The sequence below is a fragment of the Haliotis asinina genome, chromosome 16 (genome assembly GCF_037392515.1).
Source record: "Haliotis asinina isolate JCU_RB_2024 chromosome 16, JCU_Hal_asi_v2, whole genome shotgun sequence".
Lineage (NCBI taxonomy): Eukaryota > Metazoa > Mollusca > Gastropoda > Lepetellida > Haliotidae > Haliotis > Haliotis asinina.
This window is the reverse complement of record NC_090295.1, coordinates 29,863,534-29,877,018: the sequence shown is the minus strand read 5'-3', so window position 1 is coordinate 29,877,018 and position 13,485 is coordinate 29,863,534.

The following is a 13,485-nucleotide window of genomic DNA, read 5'->3' as shown; positions in this document are numbered from 1 at the left end:
TCCACCAATGCATGGCACACCGGCACCGGCATACATGAGTACACCACAACATCCACCAATTCATGCTGGACCGCCACCGGGATACATGAGCACACCACAAAATCCACCAATGCATGGGGCAACTCCAGCCTCATACAAGAGACATGACCATCACAACCACCAATGAATGGTACCCCACCACTGATATACATGACTACACCACAACATCCACCAATGCATGGTGCACCGCCACCGGCATACATGACTACACTACAACATCCACCAATGCATGGCACACCGCCACCGGTATACGTGAGTACACCACAACATCCACCAATGCATGGGGTAACGCCAGCCTGATACAACAGACGTAAACATCACATCCACCAATGAATGGTACCCCACCACTGATATACATGACTACACCATAACATCTACCAATGTATGGTGCACCGCCACCGGCATACATGAGTACACCACAACATCCACCAATGCATGGGGCACCGCAAGGCTCATACAAGAGACATAACCATCAGATCCACAATTGCATGGGACACATGCACTTACATACATGAGTACACCACAACATCCACAAATGCATGGCACAACGCCACCGGCATACATTTGTAAAGCACAACATGAACCATTGCATGGGGCAGCGCCAGCCTCACACCAGAGACATAACTATCACATCCACCAATGAATGGTTCCCCACCACTGATATACATGACTACACCACAACATCCACCAATGCATAGTGCACCGCCACCGGCATACATGAGACACAACCATCACATCCACCAATGCATGGCACAACGGCACTGACAAACATGAGTACACCACAACATCCACCAATGAATGGTACCCCACCACTGATATAGATGACTACACCACAACATCAACCAATGCAATGTGCACCGCCACCGGCATACATGAGTACACCACAACATTCAACAATGCATGGTGCACCGTCAGCCTCATACAAGAGACATAACAATCACATCCACCAATGAATGGTTCCCCACCACTGATATACATGGCTACACCACAACATCCACCAATGCATGGTGCACCGCCACCGGCATACATGAGTACACAACAACATCCACCAATTCTTGGGGCACTGCCACCGGCATACATGAGTACACCACAACATCCACCAATGCATGGGCCAACGTCAGCCTCATACAAGAGACAAAACCATCACATCCACCAATGAATGGTACCCCACCACTGATATATATGAGTACACCACAACATCCACCAATGCATGGCACACCGGCACTGACATACATGAGTACACCACAACATCCACCAATGCATGGGGAAACGCCAGCCTCATACAAGAGACATAACCATCACATCCACAAATGAATGGTACCCCACCACTGATATACATGAGTACACCACAACATCCACCAATGCATGGCACACCGCCACCGGCATGCATGAGTACACCACAACATCCACCAATGCATGGTGCACCGCCACCGGCATACATGACTACACTACAACATCCACCAATGCATGGCACACCGCCACCGGTATACGTGAGTACACCACAACATCCACCAATGCATGGGGTAACGCCAGCCTGATACAACAGACGTAAACATCACATCCACCAATGAATGGTACCCCACCACTGATATACATGACTACACCATAACATCTACCAATGCATGGTGCACCGCCACCGGCATACATGAGACAAAACCATCACATCCACCAATGCATGGCACACCGGCACTGACATACATGAGTACACCACAAGATCCACCAATGAATGGCTCACCGCCAGCCTCATACAAGAGAAAAAACAATCACAACCACCAATGAATGGTATCCCACAACTAATGTACATTACTACACCACAACATCCATCAATGCATGGCACACCGCCAACGGCATACATGAGTACACCACAACATCCACCAATTCATGGGACACCGCCACCTGCATACATGAGTACACCACAACATCCACCAATGCATGGGCCAACGCCAGCCTCATACAAGCCACATAACCATCACAACCACCAATGAATTGTACCCCACAACTGATATACATGACTACACCACAACATCCACCAATGCATGGTGCACCGCCACCTGCATACATGAGTACACCACAATATCCGCCAATGCATGGCACACCGCCACCGGCATACATGAGTACACCACAAAATCCACCAATGCATACGGCAACTCCAGCCTCATACAAGAGACATGACCATCACAACCACCAATGAATGGTACCCCACCACTGATATACATGACTACACCATAACATCCACCAATGCATGGTGCACCGCCACAGGCATACATGACTACACTACAACATCCACCAATGCATGGCACACCGCCACCGGTATACGTGAGTACACCACAACATCCACCAATGCATGGGGTAACGCCAGCCTGATACAACAGACGTAAACATCACATCCACCAATGAATGGTACCCCACCACTGACATACATGACTACACCATAACATCCACCAATGCATGATGCACCGCCACCGGCATACATGAGTACACCACAACATCCACCAATGCATGGGGCACCGCAAGCCTCATACAAGAGACATAACCATCAGATCCAAAATTGCATGGGACACATGCACTGACATACATGAGTACACCACAACATCCACCAATGCATGGCACAACGCCACCGGCATACATTTGTAAAGCACAACATCCACCATTGCATGGGGCAGCGCCAGCCTCATACCAGAGACACAACCATCACATCCACCAATGAATGGTTCCTCACAACTGATATACATGACTACACCACAACATCCACCAATGCATAGTGCACCGCCACCGGCATACATGAGACACAACCATCACATCCACCAATGCATGGCACAACGGCACTGACAAACATGAGTACACCACAACATCCACCAATGAATGGTACCCCACCACTGATATAGATGACTACACCACAACATCAACCAATGCAATGTGCACCGCCACCGGCATACATGAGTACACCACAACATTCAACAATGCATGGTGCACCGTCAGCCTCATACAAGAGACATAACAATCACATCCACCAATGAATGGTACCCCACCACTGATATACATGGCTACACCACAACATCCACCAATGCATGGTGCACCGCCACCGGCATACATGAGTACACCACAACATCCACCAATGCATGGTGCACCGCCACCGGCATACATGAGTACACCACAACATCCACCAATGCATGGGCCAACGTCAGCCTCACACAAGAGACAAAACCATCACATCCACCAATGAATGGTACCCCACCACTGATATACATGACTACACCACAACATCCACCAATGCATGGCACACCGGCACTGACATACATGAGTACACCACAACATCCACCAATGCATGGGGAAACGCCAGCCTCATACAAGAGACATAACCATCACATCCACAAATGAATGGTACCCCACCACTGATATACATGAGTACACCACAACATCCACCAATGCATGGCACACCGCCACCGGCATACATGAGTACACCACAACATCCACCAATTCATGCTGGACCGCCACCGGGATACATGAGCACACCACAAAATCCACCAATGCATGGAGCAACTCCAGCCTCATACAAGAGACATGACCATCACAACCACCAATGAATGGTACCCCACCACTGATATACATGACTACACCATAACATCCACCAATGCATGGTGCACCGCCACCGGCATACATGACTACACTACAACATACACCAATGCATGGCACATCGCCACCGGTATACGTGAGTACACCACAACATCCACCAATGCATGGGGTAACGCCAGCCTGATACAACAGACGTAAACATCACATCCACCAATGAATGGTACCCCACCACTGATATACATGACTACACCATAACATCTACCAATGCATGGTGCACCGCCACCGGCATACATGAGACAAAACCATCACATCCACCAATGCATGGCACACCGGCACTGACATACATGAGTACACCACAAGATCCACCAATGCATGGCACAACGCCACCGGCATACATTTGTAAAGCACAACATCCACCATTGCATGGGGCAGCGCCAGCATCATTCCAGAGACATAACCATCACATCCACCAATGAATGGTTCCCCACCACTGATATACATGACTACACCACAACATCCACCAATGCATAGTGCACCGCCACCGGCATACATGAGACACAACCATCACATCCACCAATGCATGGCACAACGGCACTGACAAACATGAGTACACCACAAGATCCACCAATGAATGGTACCCCACCACTGATATAGATGACTACACCACAACATCCACCAATGCATGGTGCACCGCCACCGGCATACATGAGTACACCACAACATTCAACAATGCATGGTGCACCGTCAGCCTCAAACAAAGGGACATAACAATCACATCCACCAATGAATGGTACCCCACCACTGATATACATGGCTACACCACAACATCCACCAATGCATGGTGCACCGCCACCGGCATACATGAGTACACAACAACATCCACCAATTCTTGGGGCACTGCCCCCGGCATACATGAGTACACCACAACATCCACCAATGCATGGACCAACGTCAGGCTCATACAAGAGACAAAACCATCACATCCACCAATGAATGGTACCCCACCACTGATATACATGACTACACCACAACATCCACCAATGCATGGCACACCGGCACTGACATACATGAGTACACCACAACATCCACCAATGCATGGGGAAACGCCAGCCTCATGCAAGAGACATAATCATCACATCCACAAATGAATGGTACCCCACCACTGATATACATGAGTACACCACAACATCCACCAATGCATGGCACACCGCCACCGGCATACATGAGTACACCACAACATCCACCAATTCATGCTGGACCGCCACCGGGATACATGAGTACACCACAAAATCCACCAATGCATACGGCAACTCCAGCCTCATACAAGAGACATGACCATCACAACCACCAATGAATGGTACCCCACCACTGATATACATGACTACACCATAACATCCACCAATGCATGGTGCACCGCCACCGGCATACATGAGTACACAACAACATCCACCATTTCTTGGGGCACTGCCATCGGCATACATGAGTACACCACAACATCCACCAATGCATGGGCCAACGTCAGCCTCACACAAGAGACAAAACCATCACATCCACCAATGAATGGTACCCCACCACTGATATACATGACTACACCACAACATCCACCAATGCATGGCACACCGGCACTGACATACATGAGTACACCACAACATCCACCAATGCATGGGGAAACGCCAGCCTCATACAAGAGACATAACCATCACATCCACAAATGAATGGTACCCCACCACTGATATACATGAGTACACCACAACATCCACCAATGCATGGCACACCGCCACCGGCATACATGAGTACACCACAACATCCACCAATTCATGCTGGACCGCCACCGGGATACATGAGCACACCACAAAATCCACCAATGCATGGAGCAACTCCAGCCTCATACAAGAGACATGACCATCACAACCACCAATGAATGGTACCCCACCACTGATATACATGACTATACCATAACATCCACCAATGCATGGTGCACCGCCACCGGCATACATGACTACACTACAAAATCCACCAATGCATGGCACATCGCCACCGGTATACGTGAGTACACCACAACATCCACCAATGCATGGGGTAACGCCAGCCTGATACAACAGACGTAAACATCACATCCACCAATGAATGGTACCCCACCACTGATATACATGACTACACCATAACATCTACCAATGCATGGTGCACCGCCACCGGCATACATGAGACAAAACCATCACATCCACCAATGCATGGCACACCGGCACTGACATACATGAGTACACCACAAGATCCACCAATGAATGGCTCACCGCCAGCGTGATACAAGAGACAAAACAATCACAACCACCAATGAATGGTACCCCACAACTGATATACATTACTACACCACAACATCCACCAATGCATGGCACACCGCCACCGGCATACATGAGTACACCACAACATCCACCAATTCATGGGACACCGCCACCTGCATACATGAGTACACCACAACATCCACCAATGCATGGTGCACCGCCACCTGCATACATGAGTACACCACAATATCCGCCAATGCATGGCACACCGCCACCGGCATACATGAGTACACCACAACATCCACCAATGCATGGGGTAACGCCAGCCTGATACAACAGACAAAACCATCACATCCACTAATGAATGGTACCCGAACACAGACATACATGAGTACACCACAACATCCAACAAATCATAGAGCACCGCCACCGGCATACATGAGTAGACCACAACATCCACCAATGCATGTGCCAACCCCAGCCTCATACAAGAGACATAACCATCACAACCACCAATTAATGGTAAACCACAACTTATATGCATGACTATACCACAACATCCACCAATGAATGGTACCCCACCACTGATATACATGACTACTCCACAACATCCACCAATGCATGGTGCACCACCACCGGCATACATGAGTTCACCACAACATCCACCAATGCATGAGGCACCGCAAGTTTCATACAAGAGACATAACCATCAGATCCACAATTGCATGGGACACATGCACTGACATACATGAGTACACCACAACATCCACCAATGCATGGCACAACGCCACCGGCATACATTTGTAAAGCACAACATCCACCAATGCATGGGGCAGCGCCAGCCTCATACCAGAGACAAAACCATCACATCCACCAATGAATGGTTCCCCACCACTGATATACATGACTACACCACAAAATCCACCAATGCATGGTGCACCGCCACCGGCATACATGAGACACAACCATCACATCCACCAATGCATGGCACACCGGCACTGACATACATGAGTACACCACAACATCCAGCAATGAATGGTACCCCACCAGTGATACAGATGACTACACCACAATATCCACCAATGCATGGTGCACCGCCATCGGCATACATGAGTACACCACAACATTCACCAATGCATGGTGCTCCGTCAGCCTCATACAAGAGACATAACAATCACATCCACCAATGAATGTTACCCCACCACTGATATACATGACTACACCACAACATCCACCAATGCATGGTGCACCGCCACCGGCATACATGAGTACACCACAACATCCACCAATGCATGGGCCAACGTCAGCCTCATACAAGAGAGAAAACCATCACATCCACCAATGAATGGTACCCCACCACTGACATACATGACTACACCACAACATCCACCAATGCATGGCACACCGGCACTGACATACATGAGTACACCACAACATCCACCAATGCATGGCACACCGCCACCAGTATACGTGAGTACACCACAACATCCACCAATGCATGGGGCAACTCCAGCCTCATACAAGAGACATGACCATCACAACCACGAATGAATGGTACCCCACCACTGATATACATGACTACACCATAACATCCACCAATGCATGGTGCACCGCCACCGGCATACATGACTACAACACAACAACCACCAATGCATGGCACTCCGCCACCGGTATACGTGAGTACACCACAACATCCACCAATGCATGGGGCAACGCCAGCCTGATACAACAGACGTAACCATCACATCCAACAATGAATGGTACCCCACCACTGATATACATGACTACACCATAACATCTACCAATGCATGGTGCACCGCCACCGGCATAGAAGAGACAAAACTATCACATCCACCAATGCATGGCACACTGGCACTGACATACATGAGTACACCATAACATCCACCAATGCATGGTGCACCGACAGCCTCATACAAGAGACAGAACCATCACATCCACCAATGCATGGCACACCGGCACTGACATACATGAGTACACCATAACATCCACCAGTGCATGGTGCACCACCATCGGTATACATGAGTACACCACAACATCCACCAATGCATGGGGCAACGCCAGCTACATACAAGAGACACAACCATCAGAACCACCAATCAATGGTACCCCACCACTGATATACATGACTACACCACAACATCCACCAATGCATGGGGCACAGCCACCGGCACATATGAGTACACCACAACATCCACCAATTCTTGGGGCACTGCCACGGGCATACATGAGTACACCACAACATAAACCAATGCATGGGCCAACGTCAGCCTCATACGAGAGACATAACCATCACATCCACCAATGAATGGTACCCCATAACTGATATACATGACTACACCACAACATCCACCAATGAATGTTACCCACCAGTGATATACATGACTACACCACAACATCCGCCAATGCATGGGGCACCGCCAGCCTCATACAAGAGACAAAACCATCACATCCACCAATGAATGGTACCCCACCACTGATATACATGACTACACCACAACATCCACCAATGCATGGGACAACGGCAGCCTCATAGAAGAGACATAACCATCACAACCACCAATGAATGGTACCCCAGAACTGATATACATGACTACATCACAACATCCACCAATGCATGGTGCACCGCCACCGGCATACATGACTACACCACAACATCCAGCAATGAATGGTACCCCACCACTGATATACATGACTACACCACAACATCCACCAATGCATGGTGCACTGCCACCGGCATAGAAGAGACCTAACTATCACATCCACCAATGCATGGGACACCGGCACTGACATACATGAGTACACCATAACATCCACAAATGCATGGTGCACCGCCAGCCTCTTACAAGAGACATAACCATCACACCCACCAATGGATGGGACACCTGCATTGACATACATGAGTACACTATAACATCCACCAATGCATGGTGCAACCGCCACTGACATACATGAGTACACCACAACATGCACCAATGTATTTTGCACCGCCACAGTGATACATGAGTACAGCACAACATCCACCAATGCATGGGGCAACGGCAGCCTCATACAAGAGACAAAACTATCACATCCACCAATGAATGGTATCCCACCACTGATATACATGACTAAGAAAAAAAATCCACCAAAGCATGGTGCACCGCCACCAGCATACCTGAGACATAACCATCACATCCACCAATGCATGGGACACCGGCACTGACATACATGAGTACACCACAACATCCACCAATGCATGGTGCACCACCACCGGCAAACATGAGTACACCACAACATCCACCAATGCATGGTGCACAGCCATCGGCATACATGAGACATAACCATCACATCCACCAATGCATGGGACACCGGCACTGACATACATGAGTACACCATATCATCCACCAACGCATGTTGCACCGCCACCGGCATACATGAGTACACCACAACATCCACCAATGCATGGTGCACCGCCACCGGGATACATGAGACATAACCAACACATCCACCAATGCATGGCACACCGGCACTGACATACATGAGAACACCACAACATCCACCAATGCATGGTGCACCACCACCGGCAAACATGAGTACACCACAACATCCACCAATGCATGGTGCACCGCCATCGGCATACATGAGTACACTGAAACATCCACCAATGCATGGCGCACCGCCAGTCTCAATGAAGAGACAAAAACATCACATCCAACAATGCATGGAACACCTCCACTGACATACATGAGTACACCACAACATCCACCAATTCATGGTGCACCACCACCGGTATACATGAGTAAACCACAACATCCACCAATTCATGGGGCATCGCCACCGGCATACATGAGTACACCACAACATCCACCAATGCATGGGCCAACACAAGCCTCATAGAAGAGACATAACCATCACAACCACCAATGAATGGTACCCCAGAACTGATATACATGACTACACCACAACATCCACCAATGAATGGTACCCCACCACGGAAATACATGACTACACCACAACATCCACCAATGCATGGTGCACCGCCACCGGCATACATGAGTACACCGCAACATGCACAAATGCATGGGGCACCGCCAGCCTCATACAAGAGAGATAACAATCACATCCACCAATGCATGGGACACCTGCACTGACATACATGAGTACACCACAACATCCACCAATGCATGGCACACCGCCACCGGCATACATGAGTACAGCACAACATCCACCAATGCATGGGGCAACGCCAGCCTCACACAAGAGACATAACCATCACATCCACCAATGAATGGTACCCCACCACTGATATACATGACTACACCACAACATCCACCAATGCATGGTGCAACGCCACCGGCATACATGAGACATAACCATCACATCCACCAATGCATGGCACACCGGCACTGACATACATGAGTACACCATAACATTCACCAATGCATGGGGCACCGCCACCGGCATACATGAGTACACCACAACATCCACCAATGGATGGGGAACGTCAGCCTGATACAGCAGACATAACCATCACATCCACTAATGAATGGTACTCCACCGCTAAAATACATGACTACACCACAACATCCACCAATGCATGGTGCACCGCCACCGGTATACATAAGTACACGACAACATTGACCAGTGCATGGCACACCGCCACCGGCATACATGAGTACACCACAACATCCACCAATGCATGGGGTAACGCCAGCCTCATACAAGAGACATAACCATCACATCCACCAATGATTGGTGCACCGCCACCTGCATACATGAGACATAACCATCACATCCACCAATGCATGGGACACCGGGACTGACATACATGAGTACACCACAACATCCACCAATGCATGGTGCACCACCACCGGCATACATGAGTACACCACAACATCCACCAATGCATGGGGCAACGCCAACCTCACACAAGAGACATAACCATCACATCCACCAATGAATGGTGCACCGCCACCGGCATACATGAGAAATAACCATCACATCAAGCAATGCATGGTGCACCGCCACCGGCATACATGAGTACACCGCAACATCCACTAATGAATGCCGCACCGTCAGCCTCATACAAGAGACATAACCATTATATCCAACAATGCATAGGGCACCGGCACTGACATACATGAGTACACCACAACATCCACCAATGCATGGTGCACCACCACCGGCATACATGAGTACACCATAACATCCACCAATGCATGGGGCAACGCCAACCTCACACAAGAGACATAACCATCACATCCACCAATGAATGGTGCACCGCCACCGGCATACATGAGCGATAACCATCACATCAACCAATGCATGGTGCACCGCCACCGGCATACATGAGTACACCGCAACATCCACTAATGAATGCCGCACCGTCAGCCTCATACAAGAGACATAACCATTATATCCAACAATGCATAGGGCACCGGCACTGACATACATGAGTACACAACAACATCCACTAATGCATGGTACCCCACCACTGATATACATGACTACACCACAACATCCACCAATGCATGGTGCACCGCCACCGGCAAATATGAGTACACCACAACATCCATCAATGCATGGTGCACCGCCACCGGTATACATGAGACAGAACCATTACATCCACCAATGCATGGCACACCGGCACTGACATACATGTGTACATTGCAACATCCACCAATGAATGGTACCCCACCACTGATATACATGACTACACCACAACATCCACCAATGCATGGTGCACCGCCACCGGCATACATGAGTACACCACAACATCCACCAATGCATGGGGTAATGCCAGCCTCATACAAGAGACATAACCATCACATCCACCAATGAATGGTACCCCACCACTGAGATACATGCCTACACCACAACATCCACCAATGAATGGTGCACCGCCACCGGCATACATGAGACACAACCATCACATCCACCAATGCATGGCACACCTGCACTGACATACATGAGTACACCACAACATCCACCAATTCATGGGGCAATGCCACCGGCATACAAGAGACATAACCATCACATCCACCAATGAATGGTACCCCACAACTGATGTACATGACTACACCACAACATCCACCAATGCATGGTGCACCGCCACCGGCATACATGAGTACACCACAACATCCACCAATGCATGGTGCACCGCCACCGGCATACATGAGTACACCTTAACATCCACCAATGGATGGGGCAACGCCAACCTCATACAAGAGACATAACCATCACATCCACCAATGAATGGTGCACCGCCACCGGCATACATGAGACAAAACCATCACATCCACCAATGAATGGTGCACCGCCACCGGCATACATGAGTACACCACAACATCCACTAATGAATGCCGCACCGTCAGCCTCATACAAGAGACATAACCATTATATCCAACAATGCATAGGGCACCGGCACTAACATACATGAGTACACAACAACATCCACCAATGCATGGTGCACCACCACCGGCATACATGAGTACACCACAACATCCACCAATGCATGGGGCAACGTCAGCCTCATACAAGAGACAAAACGATCACATCCACCAATGAATGGTGCACCGCCACCGGCATACATGAGACATAACCATCACATCCACCAATGCATGGTGCACCGCCACCGGCAAATATGAGTACACCACAGCATCCACCAAAGCATGGTGCACCGCCACCGGTATCCATGAGACAGAACCATTACATCCACCAATGCATGGCACACCGGCACTGACATACATGTGTACATTACAACATCCACCAATGAATGGTACCCCACCACTGATATACATGACTACACCACAACATCCACCAATGCATGGTGCACCGCCACCGGCATACATGAGTACACCACAACATCCACCAATGCATGGGGTAATGCCAGCCTCATACAAGAGACATAACCATCACATCCACCAATGAATGGTACCCCACCACTGAGATACATGCCTACACCACAACATCCACCAATGCATGGTGCACCGCCACCGGCATACATGAGACATAACCATCACATCCACCAATGCATGGCACACCGGCACTGACATACATGAGTACACCACAACATCCACCAATTCATGGGGCAATGCCAGCCTCATACAAGAGACATAACCATCACATCCACCAATGAATGGTACCCCACCACTGATATACATGACTACACCATAACATCTACCAATGCATGGTGCACCGCCACCGGCATACATGAGACAAAACCATCACATCCACCAATGCATGGCACACCGGCACTGACATAAGTGAGTACACCACAACATCCACCAATGCATGGGGTAACGCCAGCCTGATACAACAGACGTAAACATCACATCCACCAATGAATGGTACCCCACCACTGATATACATGACTACACCATAACATCTACCAATGCATGGTGCACCGCCACCGGCATACATGAGACAAAACCATCACATCCACCAATGCATGGCACACCGGCACTGACATACATGAGTACACCACAAGATCCAACAATGAATGGCTCACCGCCAGCGTCATACAAGAGACAAAACAATCACAACCACCAATGAATGGTACCCCACAACTGATATACATTACTACACCACAACA